We start from the raw sequence: 26653 nt of genomic DNA, 5'->3' as shown, positions 1-26653 counted from the left end.
CGTATATCCAAGTGAAATGGCTTCTTAAACAAGAAAAAAATGTAGGGCGGGACTTGATTTTGTTCATTGGGAATTGATTGGATGGTTGTGGTTTGCTATTGGTGGATCTCATGTGAATGACAGGTTGCCCCTCGTTACGGTAAACATGTCATTAGCGAAGAGAAGAGATGCAAGAGGGAGGGGAAGTTATTTTGATTAAAGATCCCCTGCCCCTGTTTCTCACTGTGTTCCCCAGGGTTCTGTTCTTGGGCCTTTACTCTTCATCATCTATGCTCCCATTAGGTAACCTTATCCGTCATCATGGTTTCAACTTCCACTGCTATGTAGACAACACCTAACTCTATATTTGTTTTTCATCACAATTCTCCATTTCTCATCAACTCCATATCTGCTTGTATTAATGATATACAGGTGCTGGTCATATAATTAGAATATCATCAAAAAGTTGATTTATTTCACTAATTCCATTGAGAAAGTGAAACTTGTATATTATATTCATTCATTACACACAGACTGATATATTTTAAATGTTTATTTCTTTTAATTTTGATGATTATAACTGACAACTAAGGAAAATCCCAAATTCAGTATCTCAGAAAATTAGAATATTACTTAAGACCAATACAAAGAAAGGATTTTTAGAAATCTTGGCCAACTGAAAAGTATGAGCATGTACAGCATTCAATACTTAGTTGGGGCTCCTTTTGCCTGAATTACTGCAGCAATGCGGTGTGGCATGGAGTCGATCAGTCTGTGGCACTGCTCAGGTGTTATGAGAGCCCAGGTTGCTCTGATAGTGGCCTTCAGCTCTTCTGCATTGTTGGGTCTGGCATATCGCATCTTCCTCTTCACAATACCCCATAGATTTTCTATGGGGTTAAGGTCAGGCGAGTTTGCTGGCCAATTAAGAACAGGGATACCATGGTCCTTCAACCAGGTACTGGTAGCTTTGGCACTGTGTGCAGGTGCCAAGGCCTGTTGGAAAATGAAATCTGCATCTCCATAAAGTTGGTCAGCAGCAGGAAGCATGAAGTGCTCTAAAACTTCCTGGTATACAGCTGCGTTGACCTTGGACCTCAGAAAACACAGTGGACCAACACCAGCAGATGACATGGCACCCCAAACCATCACTGACTGTGGAAACTTTACACTGGACCTCAAGCAACGTGGATTGTGTGCCTCTCCTCTCTTCCTCCAGACTCCCAAAGGAAATTTCCAAAGGAAATGCAAAATTTACTTTCATCAGAGAACATAACTTTGGACCACTCAGCAGCAGTCCAGTCCTGTTGTTCAAGAGTGGCTTGACACAAGGAATGCGACAGCTGAAACCCATGCCTTGCATACGTCTGTGCGTAGTGGTTCTTGAAGCACTGACTCCAGCTGCAGTCCACTCTTTGTGAATCTCCCCCACATTTTTGAATGGGTTTTGTTTCACAATCCTCTCCAAGGTGCGGTTATCCCTATTGCTTGTACACTTTTTTCTACCACATCTTTTCCTTCCCTTCGCCTCTCTATTAATGTGTTTGGACACAGAGCTTTGTGAACAGCCAGCCTCTTTTGCAACAACCTTTTGTGTCTTGCTCTCCTTGTGCAAGGTGTCAATGGTCGTCTTTTGGACAACTGTCAAGTCAGCAGTCTTCCCCATGATTGTGCAGCCTACAGAACTAGACTGAGAGACCATTTAAAGGCCTTTGCAGGTGTTTTGAGTTAATTAGCTGATTAGAGTGTGGCACCAGGTGTCTTCAGTATTGAACCTTTTCACAATATTCAAATTTTCTGAGATACTGAATTTGGGATTTTCCTTAGTTGTCAGTTATAATCATCAAAATTAAAAGAAATAAACATTTGAAATATATCAGTCTGTGTGTAATGAATGAATATAATATACAAGTTTCACTTTTTGAATGGAATTAGTGAAATAAATCAACTTTTTGATGATATTCTAATTATTTGACCAGCACCTGCAAATGCTTGGATGACCAGTAACTTTCTCAAACTCAACACAGATAAAACAGATCTACTAATTGTTGGTTCACCGAAATCTGTATCTCGTTTCTGTCTTGACAATGTTAACGTTGCAGGAGTCTTGGTTCAACCTTCCACCTCTGTTAAAAACCTAGGTATAATCTTTGACTCATCACACTCCTACCTTCCACACATTTCTTCACTCACTAAGTCTGCCTTCTTTCACTGTAATATTGCACGTTTATGTCCCTTCTTACATACCAGTGATGCTGAGACACTAGTTCACGCCTCCATTACTTCCCAACTCGACTATTGTAATTCTCTCTTCTACGGTTTACCAAACACAACAATTAATAAGCTCCAATATATTCAAAACTCTGCAGCTAGGGTTATCACTTATTCAAAGAAATCTTCTTACATTACCCCCATTCTACACAGACTCCATTGGCTACCTGTTCGTTTTCGAATTCAATACAGACTACACCTCATCACATTCAAAGCACTTCATGGTCTAGCCCCACAGTATATTTCTGATTTCATTCATACCTACTCTCCTATGTGCACATTAATAAGACCTTCTGATACTGGTCTGTTGTTGATTCCACGTCACAAACTAGCATCATTTGGTGGTCGGGCATTTTACATCTCTGCCCACACGTTGCTGAAAAGCCCTATATTAAATAAACATATTGTTATTATTATTAAGATTACGAGGCACTGATAAATAATTTACATTCACCCCAATATTAAAATTTTTTCATCATTTACTCACCATCATGTCGTTCCAAACCTATATGTATTTCTTTCTTTTGTTGAAAAGAAACAAGAGATTTTGAAGAAAGCTGGACAAACAACACCATTAGAGCATATTGACATCCACCGTGTGAAAAAAAGAAAAAAAAAACCCCAACGCATTTCTATAATTATAAAATATAATTTCTGTCATGACAACTCTCTGCATGTGTGAATATGTATGTATGTATATATATATATATATATATATATATATATATATATATATTGTTTTTTTAAGAAATTCATTCAAGTATGCATTAAATGGTTACATCTACAATGTAAATAGTGACTTTTACAATGTTGCAAAAGTTTTCTATTTGAAAATGCTGTTATTTTGAAATTTATTTATCAAAGATTCCTGAAAAAATGCATCACAATTTCACCACCACCAACAACAACAACAACAACAACAAAAAATGATTAGCACAACTGTTTTCTACATTGATAATGAACTCTTTGTTGAGCACAAAATCATCTTATTATATTTCTGTATGATGGAGTGATGGCTTAAAATAAATGAATATAGAAGACTATAGAAGAATATAGAAGTTATTTTAAATTGTAATGATATACCACAATATTACTGTTTTTATAGTTTTACTTTTTGTTTAAATAAATTCATCTTTGGTGAGCACAAGAGACTTCTTTCAAAAACATTAAAAATCTTTCTGACCCCAAACTTTTGAACATTATATTATATTATATTATATTACACAAGTGGTCAAAAAATTCTTCCAAAAACATCAAAAAGTCACCAATGTACATTAAATTACATTATGAGCCAAAACACATTTTATGATTGGTTAAAGGTTACTGAAAGCTTTACTTTCTGCATGCTGGATGATCCTCAGTTTCTTAGCATGAACGTGGCAGGCGGTGTGAATCTCATTTGGGTCAGTCTGTATTAGGATCTGAGCGTGAGTGGGACGGACAGGCTGTTGAGTCTATCCAGCTGGCCTCAGATCAGTGGGTTTAAGAGCTGCCAGGTGTCAGATGCCAACTAAAGAACAGGCTGGAGGTGGCGCGGCCAGTTTAAATGACGCCAGTCGTACTGTCCTGTCGGTTAGCGAGGCGTTTAGTTCCTGCGATATTAATCAGTGCTGCTATTGTGATGGTGAAACAAGTGATACCGTTATTTATCTCCATTTCCCTCCCTTGTTCTCTCTCTCTCTCTGACTATTATTCACGCTCTATTCTTTGCATGCTTGAATCCATGTTAGAGGCAGATGCTCAATTGGAGTCACATACGTTCATGTATTCAAGTTTGTCTCTGCCATCTTGATTATCATGCAAATCTGTTACTTCCTAGTACTTCATGCAGGCAGGGAATAAAAACAGCCATATTTTGCAAAGCCGACATTAATTTGGTAAAAGTGGATTGCACAAATCTATTGAAGTGGGGACTGAACTTCAATGCATTATTCAAACACGCTTGCGTCGATGCACAATCGAGCCCTAGAAATAAAAAGCACGCAGAATAATCTAAGACACTATTTTTCATGAATGTGATGCAATATAGCTCATATACCTTCCTGTCATACCGAGAGCTTCCTTTTTTTTTCTATTTATTTCTCTTTCTGACTCGCTCTTTTGCATATAACTGAAGCAGTAATGTATACAAACCCATATGGGGAAAAGTCAAAAAGATCTATTTAACATCTCAGTTGTTTCTCATCTAGGCAGCTCACACAGCAACTTAGCGTCTTGAATGCTGTATGAATGTGCAATGAGAGTCAAGCCCAGGGTTGCTAGGTTTTCACAACAAAACCCGTCCAATTGACCCTTTGCCAGGAGTTTGATTGACAGGCGATCTAACCAATCATAATGCCGAATCCGCCATTTTGTCAGACAAAGCAGTCAGAAATTAGGAGATTGGTCTTGGACTTGAACTTGAAAAATGTTGTGTACTGACATATTTCCGTGTTTGAAACAACATTCCTTCTCATGTTCATTCATGTTTATTTGATGCTATACATGGGTTTCAAAGACGTCACTTCCGCTATGCCCGCCGCCATATTTGGGACCGGTCACAGCTGCGCGCCCTGTTTAAGTCTATGGTGACAGCAGCTACAACTACCAGAGGAAGGCCAACAAAACGCTCTCAGAAGGTTCACAACAAGTTTATAATATATCTTGGATATGTGGTGCTGTTAGCCGTTTCAACAGTCGTCAGAACTTCAAATTTATTTGATTTATTTGAAAATATTATGAATTCTAGTTGCTGTGTTTCGGCGTGTTACAGGATGAACAAATTCACGACACCAGCTGACTACATTACTTAGTTCAAGTACATGCGTGCATGATTTTGTGCAAATATAAGTTGTAATTTTATGTATAGCTTGTATAAATATATATGAATTACCATAGGATGTGTCCTGTTGAGTTAATTAACCTTCTAGCAAAGCGCTTCAGTTTACGGGTGTTCATTCAGCGCGCGCAGCTCAAATAATACTGTTATCAAAATGAATCTGTTATTGATGTTATTGTATACAAAAAAAAATCTGTTATTGTTCATGATCCTTATTATTAATCAAACTATGTGTTGATGAAAATAATACTAGAATATAAGAGCTAGTTATTAAAAATAATGCATTCGTTTTCTAAAAGAAATATTAAAGTTTTAATAATACTGTGTAGTAACGTTAAACATTTTAATGACTTAATCATTGCTGTTTGAGCTGCGCACGCTGAAGCTGAAGAGAATAAAAAACCCATAAACTGAAAGTTAATTAACTTTCAACTTTTTAATTAATCAACGGAACACATCCTATATAAAATAATCCAGATATTAATACAAAATAAAAATAATATTACAACTAGTATTTGCACAAAATCACGCACAGATGAACTTGAAGTAACCTCATTGAAACTCCGAAACACAGCAAATAAGCCCAAATAATTCACAACGTTATTTTACAAGTATATACGATTATAATATCATGTATAAGAAGAAGACAGTCCCAATCATATTAATGTTTTGTCTTACTTTTTGAGCGCTCGCACTGAAGCTATAGATGATCATCAGCTCTGTGGGTTATTTACCTCAACGAAACACATCCTTTATGAGAATAATCAGATATTTATACTTAATAAAATTAATAAGTTTTATCTGTACAAAATGACGCGAATGCACAAGTGAAGTTTGAACAAGTTATGTAATCAATGTTTAACTCAGTCGACGCGCTCTTACCACAACAACACGCTGAAACAACAACACAGAGAATTCACAACATTTTATTACAATAGTGTCCTCGTTATAATGTTACGTAAATGACAGTCCCAGCAGTTATTAATGTTGTGCATTGCTGTTTGGCTGCCAGTGGTGTGGTCCCTTCTGAATGAAGCCAATAATTCTGCCGATCTAACTACTTTGGGATCAAATAAATTTGTAGTTCTGACGACTGTTGAAACGGCTAACAGCACCACATATCCAAGATATATTATAAACTTGTTGTGAACCTTCTGAAAGCGTTTCGTTGGCCTTCCTCTGGTAGTTGTAGCTGCTGTCACCATAGACTTAAACAGGGCGCGCAGCTGTGACCGGTCCCAAATATGGCGGCGATAGAATACAGTGACGTCACATGAAACCCATGTATAAATTAACTAGTAGGAAGAGATGATCTGTTCATGAGCCGCTTGAGCTGAGGCGCTACAGCAATCTATCAATACACATTAAAGAGCCACAAAACAGTTTTTATTGTTCTATTTTTAAAAAAATTACACATTTTGAAAGCTAGGACTTTGTTTAATATCATAAGTAACCTGCTCTTGTCTGTCGACGTGTTGTCAGTGTCCTCTTTGCTCCGCGATGTATTTTTCACTCTGTGGAGTGATAGCACCACGGCTTGTCAGACAAAGCAACAGTAACTAAGGGGGGCGGGTCTTTGCGAAGGGTCAATAGAGGGTATGCATCGACGTCACTTTTCCGCCGAAAACGTGCTCCCTCAGCTGGACTGAGTGGCAAAAGAACCTGCTGCGTAACTGGATTAATAGGAGAAACGGCGAAAACGCGAGCAAAACTAACGAATTACCCTAAAGGTTGGACTCGAAAGTGTTTCTTACAACTTGTCAAATAAACCTAATCCATGGATATTGACATGCAGCCAGGAGTCGTGTTTCCTGACATTTATATGTGCCTGATTTGACGCCGGGGAAATACATAAAGCAAATCTGGCTGTGAATATTTTATATAACTACAATATCGGTAGGTTTAAATCTGCTTAATCACTTATATCAATGTTATATCGTCATATTGTCCAGCCCTAAAACATATATAGTTTTATAGTATAGTTTTTGACAGTGTTGTTTATTTAAAAACACCCAATTATGCATAATATAAGATGGAAAATATTTAATTGATGAGTCGTCAACATAATATATAACAATACAATATATAAGGTATGATTTTACCTCAAAATCCAACAATTCGACACAAAATGATAACTGCAAATCCATGTTTCTTTGCCTGGAGTCCAGCTGTTTCTTTGCCTTGCAGTGATCCATTTGCTTCTTTTTCTGTTGCTTTCTCTAGTTTTTAAATATATACCTCAGGGTTTGTGTCAAATCTATTTGTACAGTCAGCCGCAAAGCTCTTTCCCGTTTTGAATGTGTTTTGTGTGTTTTTCGCGACATTCACGCTGAAAACCAATGCTGCTGCTCAGTCTTTTGCCACTCAGCGTGCGTAACCGCAGTCCTAACGGTCGACGGTGACGTCACGTGCATACCCTCTATTGCTTCTCAAAACTAACCAAAACTAGCCTAATCGCATTTCAGGGGGGGTCTCACGGTTAAAATCGCGTTTCAGGGGGTAAAATTCGCTTTTTTGGCTGGGCTACCCTGGTAAAGTTCGCATTCCAGTGGGTAAATATCACATTATTTTGGGTCGATTCAACCCGCGGACATGAAAAACAACCCGCGGCAGCAGTGTAAAAGTAGCCCAATTCCACGGGAAAACCGCGGACTTGGCAACACTGGTCAAGCCCGTATTCTCTTAGTAACCATGGCGACAGTGACCAACGTAATATCAAAGATGGCGACGTTTATATAACTGAAAAGTCTTATCAGTTTTGACACGAAAGAGTCCAATTGAGCCGCGAGTTCATCCATCAAATCTTCATTAACCATCAGCTGCTTTAATTTAAACGCGCTCACCAGAGACATTTAACCGTTGCACTCGAGTCTCACGTCCTTTGCAGTTTCTCGCGCATGAAATGGCATTTGAATCGTGCATAGAACACAAAACTGATGGGAGCGGCCCCGGTGAAGAATAGTGACTGGATCTAAAACATTCAGATGACCCACAACTCATATCTCCCTCGCTGTAAGTTACCAAAAGTGAAACCACACACACGAAACCCCTTAGCGTGGCTCTCTCACACAGACAACTTGTTGTCCAGTAGCTACAGTTCCGTTCACACAGCGCGGGTTTTCTGATAATGCGTCTGTGAGTCCTGACAATTTATGGGTGTGAGTTCGGTTATAGAATGCGGTTGTCCCTCCGGTAAATAACCGTACTGTGTGTGAATGTAACCATATTAAGGACTCAAATACAGGACTGACAACCGTGTTCGTTTGCTGTGTGAACGTGACCCTAGACAGCACACTTCGGTAAAGTTGGTTTTATATTCGCACATTCGGACTTCTGATAAATTCAGACTTTCCAATAAATGTGCAATAAATTAATGTTTGCGAATTTTAAGCAGCGACATGATATTGACAACCAACGATTGTCAACTTACAACTTTTTCACAGTCGATCAAAATAGGCAAGTATAGTTTTAAAGGCATATTTACTTGTGAATGTCCACTGAATGTCCAATGTAGTGTGATTAACAAGGCTATTGAATATGGATGTCCGAATGTGCGAATATAAAACCAACTTTACCAAAGTAGACAGCACTGAGGCTAATTGATACATTGAAAAATATGCTTTTTTTTTCTCAGATATTTTTTTAAAATCCCAGACTTTAATACAAAAATATGCAATCAGAAGTCAGAGGTCTCAAAATGAACTCAAATAAAGTCCAATTATCAAAGTTATGCTATCCACATATTTTTTTTAAAGGTGCCATCGAACCTTTTTTACAAGATGTAATATAAGTCTAAGGTGTCCCCTGAATGTGTCTGTGAAGTTTAAGCTCAAAATACCCCATAGATTTTTTTAAATTAATTTTTTTTAACTGCCTATTTTGGGGCATCATTAAATATGAGCCGATTTATGCTGTGCGGCCCCTTTAAATGCTGACTTAAGCAGTGCCTAAACAAAGTTTACACAGCTAATATAACCCTCAAATGGGTCTTTACAAAGTGTTTGTCATGCATGCGTCGGATTATGTGAGTATTGTATACTGTTATATTGTTTACATTGATTCTGAATGAATTTGAGGCTGTGCTCCGTGGCTAACGGCTAATGCTACACTGTTGGAGAGATTTATAAAGAATGAAGTTGTGTTTATGAATTATACAGACTGCAAGTGTTTAAAAAATGAAAATAGCGACGGCTCTCTTGTCTCCGTGAATACAGTAAGAAACGATGGTAACTTTAACCACATTTAACAGTACATTAGCAACATGCTAACGAAACATTTAGAAAGACAGTTTACAAATATCACTAAAAATATCATGATATCATGGATCATAACAGTTATTATTGCTCCATCTGCCATTTTTCGCTATTGTTCTTGCTTACCTAGTCTGATGATTCGGCTGTGCTGCTCCAGACATTACTGGGTGCCCTTGTCTAATGCCTTTCATAATGTTGGGAACATAGGCTGGCATATGCAAATATTGGGGGCGTACATATTAATGATCCCGACTGTTACGTAACAGTCGGTATTATGTTGAGATTCGCCTGTTCTTCAGAGGTCTTTTAAACAAATGAGATTTATATAAGAAGGAGGAAACAATGGAGTTTGAGACTCACTGTATGTCATTTCCATGTACTGAACTCTTGTTATTTAACTATGCCAAGATAAATTCAATTTTTCATTTGAGGGCACCTTTAAAGCTCTATTATTTTACTGTATGTCAACAGTTATTTAGGTGAAACATCTTAGACATTTCTGAGGAAACTGAGAATGTTTCTTATGATACCAAAAGTCTGTGATCGCTATCTACGAGAAAGACAAATGACCAATGAGATGTTTTTAATATCTCAATTATTTCTGATAGACAACGTTAAGATTTAATGGAGACAAAATGGAGACTTTTGCTTGAGATACTGTAGCCTACTAAAGTTTCAGAATATATCAGTGTCTCAAACTGATTAAACTGCTTAAATTTGCCAAGATACTGAAACCAGTGATCAAACAAATGGGAAAGTGTAAAAAAAAAAAAAAAAAAAGATTATTTTAGTATCTCAGTTGTGTCTCATAGACAGCACTGAGACTTAGGGTACGTTTATAACAACGATGTACTAAAAAATTAAAACTTTTTCCTTTGCGTTTTTCACGTCAAGAAGTCAGCATTGTCAAAAAGATCCCCGGCTAAAAATGCTGTATTATTCATGCCAGGCCAGTAGTTGGCGATGTCACTTTGAAAAGAAATACTAAATGCCTATACATGACAACACCGTTTTCACAAATTTGTGTTTTTGTAGTTTACGCAGAGAGGATAACGGTATAATTTTCAAAAACTTGCGCTATGAAACCTGTTTTCAAAAGTTTACATTTTCTTTAGTTTTACTTTTTTAGTTGAAAACAGTGTCGTGTAAACAGCTCCTAAATGATAGTTAACTTAGCTCTAAACTTCTTTTAGCTCCAGGAAGTGAAATATTTCCTCAAACATTTCTCATCCGATACTTTTAAAAGCAAATGATCTGAACGGTACAATCCACATTCATATTCATAGCTCAGTTACTACATGATGTCCTTTGTTTTTATTTCAATTTTAGAAAAAATACATAGTTCAGTCATGAAACTCTAGATGGCGCAGGCTGAGTCTTAACGCAAGCTAATGATAATTACAGCATTAACTACTTTCATGTCACTTCTACAGCCAATGATCTTGTTGCTCACACATTTAAATGGCTGTTACATTCACTATAACAGTTTGCAGCGTGCTTAAAACCCTCCTTCTTCCCCAGCTCCACCTGTATAGATCTTCTATGGGTTATTGATATATGCTATTTGTGCAGCAGTACTATGTCTTACTCGCAGCAGTGAATTGGTGGTAGTAGCAGTTTCCTGTATTTGCTCTGCAGCAGCAGCAGCGTAGCAGGTGTATTCTGCCAAGACCAAATACATTGACATTGTCATATCCATTACCATGCTAAAAATCTTCTAAGAGTTGTGATGATTGAAAACTTTTGAGACAAGGTTGACCATTTAAATGATTCAGCAACTCTCCTGAGCCAAGACTGAGCAACCTCTGAGCATTAAAATGTTTCTCCAGGCTGTTTTAAGTGAACTAGTGGAAGATCCATTATTCTGGTTTTTGTCTGGCTGGAGCCACAGGTCAGATGGGGTCCCCAGACGGTCCCGAAGGGGTCACTGGATATACTAACGGACTGAATTCACTCTTTCACCTTGTAGCTCCAAAACATGGGTGCCCCTCTTAAAGGAAGGACCCCTGAACCCAAGACACTTGCCATGTCTGTCACCGAGGAACGGTGCCAGACGACAGATCACCTCACTTTGAAGCCAAAGGCTCTGACTCTGCAGAGTTATAGGCTGAGAAGGAAAAGAGATGCCAACATTAAAGAACAAGAAAGACTAGACTAGCCTTTGAAGTAAAGGAATTTCACACTATCTCTCGTTCTTTGATTCATGCTCCATAATTTTGCATGAGAAGGTCTCCCATGGCAACCAAAGTGCATTTAAATGATGTCATGTCCATCACTAAGGAGAAGCTTTGAATATTTGAAATCTAAATTTTGTTTTTGAAGACAGTAAATGTATGCCACATGCTAATGGAGAGACTAATGTATAATTTATGATGTCAACATGTAAAGCATAAGAATGTTTATATTAATAATCTTATAGGAACGGATCAAACAAAAATAAAGGTTCTGCATAATTTTTTTAAATATTTTTAGTCTTAGTCATCTTTTTTCTTTTTTTTTTCTTTTTCTATCTATCTATCTATCTATCTATCTATCTATCTATCTATCTATCTATCTATCTATCATCATAAAAGCATGCATTAGATAAGATGTTCATGGTGCTCTTTTTCACATAATGAAAGTAAATGGTGACTAGGGGATCTAAAAAAGGTAGTTGATTTGAATAGTGCACTATATTTTTTATTCTGAAGCCATATTATACTTAAATATGCACTTATTTTTGAAATGTCACAATTGGTTACAAGACACAAAAACGAATGCCATTTGATATTGTTGATGACAAAATGGCATCATGCATCTTAGTGAATAAGATTTGATGGCTGAGAAGATTATTATTATAATATTTTGTTATTTTTCTCACACAAAACTATCGCATACTTTCAGAAATACTTTAAACATGCTCATATTGGTCACATTTATGGTGCTTTTTTGTTATTTTTGGAACTTGGCAGCCTTTGATCACCATTCGCTTTCATTGCATGGAAGAAAAAAAAAAAAAAGAAAAAAAAATCTGCATTAAAGGGATAGTTCACCCTAAAATGAAAATTAAGTCTTCATTTACTCACCCTGTTGTTGTAATACTGTATGTCCGTCTTTCTTTTCCAGACCACAAAAGGAGAATTTTTAAAAAATGTGCCGCTCCTGCTCGTCTATATGTGACCCTGGACCACAAAACCAGTCATAAAGGTCAATTTTTTTAAATTAAGATTTATATATCATCTGAAAGCTGAATAAATAAGCTTTCCATTGATGTATAGATATTTGGCATAGATGCAACTGAAAATCTGGAATCTGGGGGTGGAAAACAATCAAAATATTGAGAAAATTGCCTTTCAAGTTGTCCAAATGGAGTTCTTAACAATGCATATCGACTCACAAAAATAAATTTTTTGATATATTTAGGGTAGGAAGTTTACAAAATATGTTCATGGAACATGATCTTTATTTAATATCCTATTGATTTTTGGCATAAAAGAAAAATCGATAATTCTGACCCATACAATGTATTGTTGGCTATTGCTACAAATATACCCATACGACTTACAGCTGGTTTTATGGTCCAGGGTCACATATAATGGCAGTGAATAGCAACCAGCATCAAGCTTTTTAAAAAAGACTCAAAAGAATAATCCCATGCAACAAGTGCCATATATTCCATGTGTTCTGGGGGTATACGATAGGGTTTGGTGAAAAACAAACCGAAATATAATGTATTATTTAATAAAAATCCTGAACTTGGCTGTTGGTCTTCTGTGCGTGGCTGTGTGACAAGTTCACTCCGCCTTGCCCAGAAAAAGCACACAAGTTATAAACATTGATATAAACATTGATCAGGGAACATAAACCGAAATTTAATGTATTATTTAACGAAAATCCTGACATTGGCCGTTGATCTTCTGCGCACGGCACTCGTTCATGTCACACTATTAGTGCTGCAGTTCATTCCGACTCGCCAAGAAAAAGCACACAAGTTGTGAGAAATCAAGATTAATAAAAACCCAACATGAAATACAATCAATGGACTGTACTTTCTCCTCTATGGTGAATATATCTGTTGTGTTCATCACAACAAGAAGTTATCACATTCACATCTCTCAACTGTCATTCTGACTGTCATCAGACAAAAAGATATTTAACTCGGTAAATAAAGCACATGGATACTTTTTGGGATTTCTAGGAGTTGTATTACATATCACGTTTTTATTATTCTTGATTTCTCACATCTCGTGTGCTTTTTCTGGGCGATTCAGAGTGAACTGCAGCACTAATAGAGTGTTGTGAACGTGCACCGTGCACAGAAGATCAACAGCCAAGGTCAGGATTTTCATTAAATAATACATTAAATTTCGGTTTATGTTCCCTGATCAATGTTTATATGCGAATCAAAGCCTAAATTAAAACTGTTCATCATATAAAGCGATTGAGTCTCTTCAGAAAATTTGGACTAAACCACTCAATTCATATGGAGTAGTTTTACGATCTCTTTATGAACTTTCTGAAGCATCAGTGTCAGTTGCGTAGCTGTCTATGGAGGGAAAGAAATCTCTCAGATTTCATCAAAAAGCTCTTCATTTGTGTTCTGAAGGTGAACGAAAGTCTTACGGGTTTGGAACGACATGAAGGTGAGTAATTAATGACAGAAATTTCATTTTTGGATGAACTATTCCTTCAAGTAAATGAATACACTGTCCCTAATCACAGGCTTTAATGAAGCCTAGAACCATCATGAAAACCATATTTAGCAACTCCATAAAGTATCTGCTCAGTATTCATATCCAATCCCAGAATTCCTCTCACCCCATGTTTACCCTTTTGTCTCAATTTCCCCTTATCACCTCCAAAGACTCGACACAAATTGAGTGCTATTAATGTTATGGTACAGAGAATTGCATTGAATCTGTGGTGTAATATTTATGCCAGGTTCACACACTCGGTAACACAAAAATGAAATAATAATTGCTGCGTCTTTCAGGTTGTGGATTAGAAGTGTTCTGAAGCCCATGCGCATGTGTTTGTGTGTGATGCACTTACGTCATTAATATTCCGCCTGTGTTCAAATATCTGTCTGGAAGGCCTTAATTATAACAGCCGGGTACCTGGCAGGCCTAGAAATCAGAGCAGGGGGAAAAATATCAATTGATTCGCCCCAGAGGCCCAGCTGTCAATAATAACAACGGCTTGGCTTCAGAATTCCCCATTACGGCCCATTTCCAACCACAGTAACAGTGAAACTATTATCACTTGGATTACTTCAAGATTTAAACTGGCCACAGTAGACTACATATCAATGGAATTTCAATTAAAAGGAACTGGGATTCAAAGACAAAGAGTAGTGGTGTTGAACGGGGGTGTGTGAGCTGCTGTACTTCACAGTACAAAGAGAGTATGTAGAAAGCTCAAGATATTACAGGGTCTCAAGTGAGGCCTTTAGATGTTACAAATTAACCCGTGCTTCTTTATTTATTAATGCGCAAAAAAAGAAAAAAAAAAAGTTTGAGACCACTAGAGACTAGTTTCTTTGTATTATTAACATAATTTTGAATTAGAAATTTCAGGTAATTTTATAACGGCACTCTCAATTTGATTTAATTTGATTAGTAACCTATAAATAGTGCAGGATTAATATTATATAAAATATATATATTTTTTAAAATATGTTTAAATATTTTTTAGATTTTAAAAATCCTGAAATTTATTTAAAAAATAAACAGTTTCTTATTTATGCATACTGACTAAATTGATTGACTGACTGATTGATTGATTGATTGATCCATTATTAACTGTTAATTTAAGGTTGTTCAGAGCTATATAATTATGAGCAATGAAAATCTGCCACAAATTGTGATGTCTTTGGGCTATTTGAATATATAAATTGTTTAATGTTTTTTTTATTTTTTTTTTAAAGCATGTAAATTCAAAGAATAATATAGAATAATCCTGGCCTTTCACAACTGGCTGTGTTACTGAAATTGGTTATGGGAATTATCTGTGTGAAGAATGAAAAAGCAATATGCAAAGTGGAAAGTAAGAAATGAAAATCATTATCACTGGACATAACATGGAAAATAATAGACTCCTCATATTAGTTGAGTGTTGAATGTCATCTTAGTCAAATTTGTAATGGATTGTAAATTACCCATTCCAATTTTTCTTCTGACTGGCTGAAATTTTTAAACATGAGGCATGGCTCTTACTTTTGACGTTAATCAGAATTTGCAGTCTTTATCAAATAAATTTCAATATTCAAGAAATATGCCATTCCTGATGACACTGATGAAGTTCCAAAGGGGGTATAAAGTAATTTTGAGACAGAACAAGCAAGACAGATTCTAAGAAAAGACAGACATTTCTTCCTTGGCAAAAAGGATCAATAAATATTGAAAGACTAAGGATATTCCATTATTTATGAACTGGGATGGATCTGAATTTTTTCCTCCTAAATATATTGAAATCTTTAATGTCTGAGAACAGCCTGTGGATGACACAGCATCTGTCTAGTCTAGTTTAGTTTAGAGTCTTTCTGTCTTATGTTGAATAAGTAACTAATAGGAGCAATGAATCCGATTGGTGGGAAGCACGGTTCGTTTTAGTGAACCGGATTGTTGGGACATATGATTCATTGTAGTGAACCAGGGCTGAGTTTCCTGAAGCGAATTATGGTCGCTAGTTCCGTCATTACCAATAGAGTTCAGTGGGACTTAGTTGACTAACAATGCTTTCAGGAAACATACCACAGATTGCTGGGAAGCATGATTCACATTAGTGAACCAGCTTGTTGGGTAATACGATTCATTTTAGTGAACCAGCTTGTTGGGTAGTACGATTCATTTTAGTGAACCATCTTGTTGGGTAGTACGATTCATTTTAGTGAACCATCTTGTTGGGTAGTACGATTCATTTTAGTGAACCATCTTGTTGGGTAGTACAATTCATTTTAGTGAACCAGCTTGTTGGGTAGTACGATTCATTTTAGTGAATCAGACTGTTGGGAAGCACAATTCACTTTTGTGAACCAGATTGTTTGGAAGTATGATATATTGTAGTGAACCAGATTGTTTGGAAGCACGATTCACATTAGTCAACCAGATTGTAGTGGACCAGGGGTGCTTTTCCCAAAAGCATTGTTAGCCAACTATGGTCAAAAGTTCCATTGAATTCTATTTGTAATTACAGAACTTGCGACGATGATTGGCTTTGGGAAACACACCCCAGATTGTTGGGAAGCACGATTCACTTTAGTGAACCAGATTGTTGGGTAGTACGATTCATTTTAGTGAACCATCTTGTTGGGTAGTACAATTCATTTTAGTGAACCAGCTTGTTGGGTAGTACTATTCATTTTAGTGAACCATCTTGTTGGGTAGTACGATTCATTTTAGTGAACCAGCTTGTTGGGTAGTACAATTCATTTTAGTGAACCAGCTTGTTGGGTAGTACGATTCATTTTAGTGAACCATCTTGTTGGGTAGTACAATTCATTTTAGTGAACCAGCTTGTTGGGTAGTACGATTCATTTTAGTGAATCAGACTGTTGGGAAGCACAATTCACTTTTGTGAACCAGATTGTTTGGAAGTACGATTCATTGTAGTGAACCAGATTGTAGGGAAGCACGATTCACATTAGTCAACCAGATTGTAGTGGACCAGGGGTGCGTTTCCCAAAAGCATTGTTAGCCAACTATGGTCAAAAGTTCCATTGAATTCTATTTGTAATTACAGAACTTGCGACGATGATTGGCTTTGGGAAACACAACCCAGATTGTTGGGAAGCACGATTCACTTAAGTGAATCAGATGGTTAGGTAATATGTTTCATTGTAGTGAAGCTGATTGTTGGGAAGCTGATTAATTTTATTGAACCAGATTGTTGGGAAGTATGATTCATTTTTATTTATTTTTAAACTATGTTAAATTTAATGCTGTCACCTTAAGATCATTGTTTTTTTTTTTGTTTTTTTTTTACTGTCATTTATATAAATGTGTAACTTGTAGATTAGGAAACTACTGTTTCAAAGAAACTTCCAAACACTGTCTTTCAACATTGAATTCTTTTAAGCATTGAAATGTGTGATCTGAGAGCCTCAATCTAAAGGTTTATCGCAAAGCAATAAATGACATTCATATAGAGATATGAAGGAAGCTTGATATTATCAGAAATTTAATCTCATTCATCTTCTCCCTGAATTCTAAATCTGTATTTTTGCTCCAGGTATGAGCTGGATGGGTGTGGATTTCTAATACGGAGGTTGGAGATTTATTTGGATTTACTCAAGACTTGTTTGAACTGTCATTGTACAGGTAAGTGTAGAGGTTTCTTCCTTTTTATCACGGTGAAATGTTGTGTATATAAAATCAAACTTAAGCTGGTAGCTGTCAAAAATGTCAAAAAGAAATGTACAAATCATATAGTGAATATACATTTTTCAATTCATGTTAAACATTACTTTACTCCTCAAGACTATAATAAAAATGTTAAAAAGCAATGAAACTGACTGGAAAAGTAACTGAAAATTCTTGGAATGGTAATTAAAATTCAAAGAAACTTTCAGAAACCCAGTTTGCACCAGCTAGGAACCAGTTAGCATGTTAGCTGTGTTTCCAGCACTATATAACATCTTTTACAGGTGGAATCTATAGTGTCATTTTGATTCAACAGGCCTACAATGATCAGATCACCTTCCCAACCCTTAGGTTTCCAGCAGAGTGTGTCTCGCAACATTATCTGCAATTTTCTTAACAAGACAAATGAGAACATGTTGGATAATTACATCCATCAGTGGCTAACGCAGATTAGCACTAGCGTACCTGTGGAGCTAACAGCTGTTTCTAGCACCAAAAGGCTTCGTTGGGCCTATCCTAGATGAGCTTTTCATATTAATTAATGACAAAAGTCGTTTAATCTGAGGCATCATTTTCATATTCTGTTACGTAATGGAGAATTACACAATTCTGGATGGTTTGTGAGTCTCTTTAGAGCTTGAGTAAACAACAACATGAACTATTGCCTCAAGATTACATTCAGTTAAATTTTATTCACATGGTTTTCAGTGAGGCTATCTTGACAGGCACTGCTGTGAACAAAAGGTGATGTTTGGGTATTTGAATATTTTGAATGTTCACGTTTGATTCTAATCTAGAAAGCACTGAGGCTGTATTTCAATCTCTCTGTAGAGTCTGTAATTGCTTTGAAATATACATTGGGCTTCACAGGTAGTGATTTTGCGATAATATTATTATATATATGAATTTGAATCCATCCGTCCATCCATCCATCCATCCGTCCATCCATCCAAGAATGTTTGTAACCAAGCAGATCTCACCCCCCATTGACTGGTATTTTTTTCCTACTATGGTAGCCAATGGGGTTGCGAGATCTATTTGGTTACAAACATTCGTCCAGTTATCTTCATTTGTGTTCAGCAGAACAACTAAATTTATACAGGTTTGGACAACTTGAGACCATTTTCATCTTTGGGTGAATCCCTTTAACTTTGTTTTTTCAGACTATTCGGCAACCCACCCTTAAACATTATGTCCCATCAGGCCCTGACAGCATTCGTTGGATTTTAGAAGTACTTGGGAGGCCAAGCTTTGGCTCTTCCACAGCTCTGTTGAAGTATACAAGTGTTTGTGGGACAGGCTGTCTGTTCTCGTGATGGTTCTATTTGCCCGGTCCTCACAACGCCGCTGGATCACTGAGCGGCTGTACGTGAGGAACCGCTCCAACGAGCCCCTTCAGCATTAATTAACATGGTCATTAATCAAGTCCAGTACAGATAGCGGCTTAATCCTGCTGTAATGCACTTTTCTGGAGGGGAGGCTCCAAGAAGTTAATTGGATTTGATTGGATATTGCTATGATAGTCCCACACAGAACATCTTTAGCTATTAAGTGAAGTTGTTGCCTTTGATTATACTGTTTTGTAGTGGCATGTGTTCCAGCCTGACGTGAGTCTGATAGAAGTGCCCTTCAAAGGTTATTTGACAGCTGAATTCTTTTTGTGTTCGTCTCTTTCAGCTATGTTTGTTTAACCGCCCATAAGCGTCTCTGAATAAGCAGCTTTAGTATGTCAGCCACGCTTAAAAGAGCATGTATATTGTTTGATTTGCTATTTGAATGAATAAACAACTATTTAAAGGGATAGCGCACTGAAAAATACATTTGCCGTTCACTTCATGTGTTTTGTTTTCAGTGAAACATGTCTATGCACACCCTAAAAGTACGGTTAAACTTAGTCCATATCAATTTTGTGTTATATTCCCTTTCTTCTAAAGTCTTCTGCAGTAACATTGATTTAGTCTAGTAACTCATGAGTTTGTGAATGAATGATTTATCAAGAAAGATGTTTTTGATTCATTAAAAATGATGATTCATTCATTAAAAAGAACAGGCATTTGTTTCTGTATGCTGTTACCTTTACAGTTATAATGCGAACTTTAGAGTTTATCGTTATAGGTATCATTCTTAGTGTGAACAGGTCTTTTGTTTGTGAATCAGTCTGCACTAGATTCATTGTTTTTTTTTTTATCCTCTAAAAAGAACTGTATGTTTGTAAGTAACTAAAAAGAATAGAAAAGAATCTACTCAAAAGAGTCATTTGTTTGATAAGTTAACTACATTGGCTGCACTGTATGTTTTTGATTCACTTAAAAGAACCAGTTCATAAGAGTCATTTGTTCATGAATCAGACTGCACTGGTTGTGCTGTGTGTTTTTGATTCCATAAAAAGAATTGGCTAATAAGATTCATTTGCTTGTTAATCACACTACACTAGATATACTAGTTATTCTGTACGTTTTTGATTTGCTAAAAATACCCAGCTCACAAGAGTTATTTCTTCATGAATCAGACTATACTGGTTGCGCTGTATGTTTTTGAGTCACTAAAAAGAATAAGAATAATGTTTTTGTGAATCATTCTACATTGGTTTTAATACACGTGTCTGATTTGCTAAAAATAACTGGTTCATTAGAGACACTTGTTTGTGAATTAGGCTGCACTGATTGCACTGTATGTTTTTGTTCCAATGAAAAAAAAAAAAGAATCGACTCATAATAATCATTTGATTCATTGTGTCATTATCATTCTAGTTGTGGTCCGGTTCTATAAAGCTTTGTGGTTTATCATTATAGTTATTCTAGGGGTGAACATGTTTTAAAAATCTTTTTGTTTGTCAATCAGACTGCAGTGGTTTTTCTAAAAAGAACCAGAGTTATTCGTTTGAGAATTAAACTACACAGAATGTGCTGTATGTTTGTGAGTCACTAAAAAGAAACATGTAGTCAGATTCTCAAACAAATTACTATTTTTGTTACACTGTATGTTTCTGATTCCCTAAAAAGAACCTGCTCATAAGTCATTTGTTTTGTGAATCAAAAGTTTCAGATTTTTTCCCCTCAGTATAATGTAAACATTGCAGTATACTGCATCAAATAAATCAGTACTGTTCAAACTCAGTAGTATTTTTAGAATGATAAACCTGTGAAAGTCATTGCTTTGCACCTATAGCAACTGCCTGTTAAAACACTCTTGACTCTCAGTACCACCCAGTTTGCCATGGTTGTATTTATTTGACAGCGCACGGCGGTACGATTTAACTGGCATTGATGTCTCAAATCTCAAGGAGGGTGTATGATGCGGTCTGCCCCACAATTCTCCTCCTCATACCCGACTGAAATTAGGGCAGTACGTGAGTGGCATGCCGGGTTGCAAACATCTCTCTTTCTCTCTCTCTGTCTTTCTCTCTCTCTCCAAGGCCCATTCCCACCATTTTTGATGGCTCCTATTGAGCGCGGTAGACGTGATAGGCCTTTATTCTCAGCTTGGGGTTATACACATACCCATATATTTTTAAATGGGGGTTGGGCATTTAATATTCATAAAAGGGGGAAATCAGAAAGTGAGGGGACAACCTCATTAAAATCGCACACTGTCTTGAGCTTTTTCTCTCCAAACTTCTTTCTTCCCACACTAAGACTTGTACCGCATTTTAAGTTTTAAACTTTACTTTCGCTTCTCTTTTCTTTTTAAATGTAAGATGTGAGAGACAAACTGGAGGATGGCTAGATTGCTTCATCTTGGCAAGAAGCTGTTGTTTTTCTTAGGTCATAAGGATAAAGTGCCCCTATTATGCTTTTATGGATATTACCTTTTATGTAGTGTGTAATTTAGCTGTTTGTGAATGTAAAAAGTCTGCAAAGTATGGAAGAGGATTAGGGCCAAGCAATAATAAAAAAATAAAACCATCTCGAGATTAAAGTTGTTATATTTCGAGAAAAAACGTGTTAAATTTTGAGAAAAATGTCGAGATAAAATGTTGAGAATAAACTCGTTAAATTACGAGAAAAAAGTAGTTAAATTGTGAGAAAAAAGTCAAGATAAAATGTTGAAAATAAAGTCATTAAATTACGAGAAAAAAGTCGTTAAATTACGAGAAAAAAGTCGAGATAAAATGTTGAGAATAAAGTCATTAAATTATGAGAAAAAAGTCGTTAAATTACGAGAGCAAATTTGTTAATTTACGAATTTGTTCTCATAATTTAACGACTTTTTTCTCGTAATTTAATGACTTTATTCTCATAATTTAATGAGTTTATTCTCAACATTTTATCTCGACTTTTTTCTCGAAATTTAACGTCATTTTTCTCATAATTTAACAAATTTGTTCTTGTAATTTAATGAGTTTATTCTCAACATTTTATCTCGACTTTTTTCTCGAAATTTAACGAGTTTTTTCTCGTAATTTAACGAGTTTATTTTCAACATTTTATCTCAACTTTTTTCTCGAAATTTAACGAGTTTTTTCTCGTAATTTAACAAGTTTATTTTCAACATTTTATCTCGACTTTTTTCTTGAAATTTAACAAGTTTTTTCTCGTAATTTAACGAGTTTATTCTCAACATTTTATCTCGACTTTTTTCTCGAAATTTAACGAGTTTTTTCTCGTAATTTAACGAGTTTATTCTCAACATTTTATTTCGACTTTTTTCTCGAAATTTAATGATTTTTTTCTCGTAATTTAACGAGTTTATTCTCAACATTTTATCTCGACTTTTTTCTTGAAATTTAACGAGTTTTTTCTCATAATTTAACAAGTTTATTCTCAACATTTTATCTCGACTTTTTTCTAGAAATTTAACGATTTTTTTTCCAGTAATTTAACGAGTTTATTCTCAACATTTTATCTCGACTTTTTTCTTGAAATTTAACAAGTTTATTCTCAAGGTTTTATTTTGACTTTTTTCTCGAAATTTAATGAGTTTTTTCTCGAAATTTAACAACTTTAATCTCGAGATGGTTTTATTTTTTTATTATTGCTTGGCCCTAATCCTCTTCCGTAGCAAAATTTTAAATACAAAGTGCACGATAAATGTAGTTATTGTCTCCCAAAAGAAAGAACCGATTCTGCCTGAAATGAGTCGTCAGTAATTCCAGCGTTACTTCCTGCACAGATTTGCATAATAATTGGCTGATGGTGAACAATGTCTACTTTGCCCCGCCCTCAAACACTGTAGTTGTAGCTGAGGCCTGAAGAGTTTGGTTCATGTTGACGGCATGTTGCTGTTTTCTGCACTGCAAAACCAAATCCACTTTGCATACACTTTCAAAGGATGAGGATTCGGGCTCGAATTGATATGGTAATACCGACGTCATCATTACTGTTTATATCGCTGTGTATACAAGCGCTGAGGAAGATTCAGAGCTGAAATTCAGATATTGTAATGGGCGTTTCGTTTCCAGCAGTAGACCAATCACAACAGACTGGGACGTCCAAGGCCTGTAAAACAAAATTAGGAATGTTTAAAATAGTATAATGGGGCACTTTAAAACGCTTTATTTTATGCTCACATTTCATTATAATCAAGGAAACCTTTGTAGATATGAAACATGTTCTTTTCTCTTTTCTTTTTTTTTTTCATTTGTATTTTTTTATTTATTTGCCAGTGACATTCAGCATGCTTACCATAGAGTATGGAGGTCTTTGGCTGAAGGAACTCCCTGAAGTGAAAAGACCTTTTTCAGTTGATGTTCACTGGGTTCGGGAAGACACTTGCCCTGTTTTCCTGTGGGATTTAGGACCATGTTGGGTTTTTTTTTTTTTTTTTGGCATCCTACTGATGGTAGTTGAGGGTGAGAGAGATGCTCTCGGGTCAATCAAGGTGCATTTGTTTCATTATGCATCAGGGTTGTGCAACGTTCAGAAATGAATTGAGAAATACCAATGAGTTCACATTGAGTTCACTTTGAGTTCACATTGAGTTCACTTTGGGTTTACATTGAGTTCACTTTGGGTTTACATTGAGTTCACTTTGTAGTAGCATCAGTCAACTATCTATCACCCACCCAACTAACCTATTTAATTTAGAATTTATGTAATAATATTTGAATATTATTTGTGTATTTAGTCAGTAGTTTTTGTCATAATCCTGATGGATGACACTGTGCAGAACTAACTCTTCTGAACTATCGTCCCAGTTACATTTAACCAGCTGGCATCATGGTGATTTTCAGTGGATGTTTGAAGTCAGTTCCTCTCAAAGCCACAAACAGCCTGCTGTGCAACAATGCATGTTGTAGATGGCGGCAGCTAGCGCAAAATCACTGATGCTAGCAAAGGTGTCATGCTTCACTTAGTGCCCTGCATGACCTGGATGTGTGATGTCTCATTCTCTCTCTATCTTATACATTTACGTGGCTTTACTTTGAAACTCACCTCATATACTATAATCCCTGTGGTATCCTGTCTAGGATCTTATACTGCTTTCCTACAAGACATAAACGTAAGAAGCCTTTTAGCAGATAATTTTATCCAAAGCGACTTAATACAGTTATTACATTGACAATACCCTGAAGCAACCTGGGATTAAGTGATTTGCTAAAAGAAATTGGTCTACTGTGATTATGTTATTAGCCAACCAGTAGTGTATAGCACTAGGGCCGTAACCACCATAGACATTGAGGAGACACATCCCTCCCCCCCAAATTAGCCAAATAACTCCATCAATATTTGATATTTTTTAATGTCTCTCTCCATTACGCACTGCTCTGTTTGTTGTTAGGATGACAGACAGTTTAAAAAGTTATTTTATTAATTACTCACCCTCATGTCGTTCCAAACCCGTAAGACTTTCGTTCATGTTCAGAACAAAAATGAAGATCTTTTTGATGAATTCTGAGCGATTTCTGTCACTCCATTGACAGCTACCAAATTAACACTGACACTGTTCATAAAGAGATACATATCTCTTCTACTCATGAACTGCAAGGGAGGCAGTTATTTTTTTTTTCTTTTTTAGATTGTAGTGTAGCTATGTTTTCAAAAGAGCCACTTGTGTAGCTGAAATACTTTGAAACTCCACCTTGCTGGTTCCCCAATTCAGCCCATCAGTATCCTTAAAAACTCAGGTGGGAATGTACCTACGCGTCTGTCTACAGGTGAACAGACTCACTCCCAAAGAATCCACAGAAGTCCACCCGGAGTTCTGCTGGAGAACAGAGGGAAACGGAGTTCAAGCCCTTGAAGTTGTAATGCAGGCCAGAGTGACAGTCCTTCAACCTCCATTAGTGGAGAGCAGAGAGAGAGAGAGAGAGAGCCAAGTAGATTGAAGTATTGCTGGTGAGGGGGAGGTCTGGATGACCTGGGGGAGTTTCAACCATCTACACATTGACAAGAGAGAAGAGGACCACTTGTCCCTGGAGTCCTACGAGGTGAAAAAAGCCCGGACTGGTTTTCAGGCACACGTTCCCTTCAGATTCACACATTAGCATGAAAACATACAGGGCATGCGCTCAGTTTTTGCTATGCTCGTCCTATTCTGATTCAGTGAAAAAGAACTGCTGTACTGAGCGCATGTCCTATTTGTTATCTACAGTCAAACCAAAAATTATTCAGACATGTTTGATATTTTTGATATATTTTTACTAGTGGGTGCAGGACACTATAGTTCATTTATGTGAGGATAGCAAAATAAACTGTGACATATTATATCCAAAAATTCTTCATACAGTGGACTACCAGTAAAACTGATCAAAACTCGGAACCAAAAATTATTCAGACACTTTGACCTGACCATGTTTTGCTTTAGTGTTATCTGACATAATTAAGATTAATTTTTTCTGACAGTTTAACTCTGAGATCTTGTCATATTTCATTACCATTTTTTTAACTATAGTGAATAAACTGTATTAATGAATGAAATATTCAAGGTGTCTGAATACATTTTGGTTTGACTGTATATAAAAATACACTTGCAATGCAATTTTATATATATATATATATACATATATTATATATAAGGAATTAAAATGGAATTAAATTCCTGTTTTTAAAGGGTTAGTTCACCCAAAAATGAAAATTCTGTCATTAATTACTCACCCTCATGTCTTGCCACACCCGTAAGACCTTCATTCATCTTCGGAACACAAATTAGGATATTTTTGATGAAATCCAAGAGCTCTCTGACTTGTCCATAGACAGCATTTTAGTTATCACCTTCAAAACCCAGAAAAGTAGAAAAGACATCATTAAATTAATCCATGTGACTAAAGTGGTTCAACCTTAATGTTATGAAGCGACAAGAATACTTTTTGTGTGCAAAAACAAAACAAAAATAACGACTTTATTCAACAAATTCCTCTCTTCCCTTACATTCTCCTATGCTCTTGGATTTCATCAAAAATTTCTTAATTTGGTTTCTGAAGATGAACGAAGGTGGAACGACATGAGGGTGAGTAATTAATGACAGAATTTTCATTTTTGGGTGAACTAACCCTTTATATAATCCATCCATGTGTAATATTTTGTATTACATTTCATATAGAAACATCTCAAATTCAAAACATATTTTGGATTATATAATTGTAGTTTATACAGTCAAACCATTGAACTGTATTCAATGGTTTATTCAGATACCTTGAACATTTCATTCATTAATACAGTTTATTCACTATAGTTTAAAAAAAATGGTAATAAAATATGACAAGATCTCAGAGTTAAACTGTCAGACAAAAATTAATCTTAATTATGTCAGATAACACTTGGTCAGGTCAAAGTGTCTGAATAATCTTTGGTTCCAAATTTTTTATCAATTTTACTGGTAGTCCACTGTATGAAGATTTTTTTTGGTATAATATGTCACAGTTTACTTTATTTTGCTATCTTCACTTACATAAATGAACTATAGTGTCCTCCACCCACTAGTAAAAATGTCTGAATAATTTTTGGTTTGACTGTATATGTGGTTAAAATGGAATGAAATTCCAGTTTTTAATAATACATTTATAATATTTTTAGTACATTTCATACAGAAACATGTCAAACCCTCAAACCCAT

General features: G+C 36.0%; 1 protein-coding gene across 1 annotated transcript in view; it reads left to right on the top strand.

Moving 5' to 3' along the window:
• The first annotated feature begins 7534 nt into the window (after positions 1-7534).
• The window catches only part of lrrc4ca (leucine rich repeat containing 4C, genome duplicate a), a 184506-nt gene continuing 165387 nt past the window's right edge, over positions 7535-26653 (top strand). The window contains exons 1-2 of the mRNA XM_048158852.1: positions 7535-8080; positions 17530-17618. The gene's annotated coding sequence lies outside the window, so the exon portion shown is untranslated. The remainder of the gene's footprint in view (positions 8081-17529; positions 17619-26653) is intronic.

Source organism: Megalobrama amblycephala, linkage group LG15, assembly GCF_018812025.1.
Source record: "Megalobrama amblycephala isolate DHTTF-2021 linkage group LG15, ASM1881202v1, whole genome shotgun sequence".
NCBI classification, from domain to species: domain Eukaryota; kingdom Metazoa; phylum Chordata; class Actinopteri; order Cypriniformes; family Xenocyprididae; genus Megalobrama; species Megalobrama amblycephala.
This window is presented reverse-complemented; position numbering and strand designations above follow the sequence as displayed.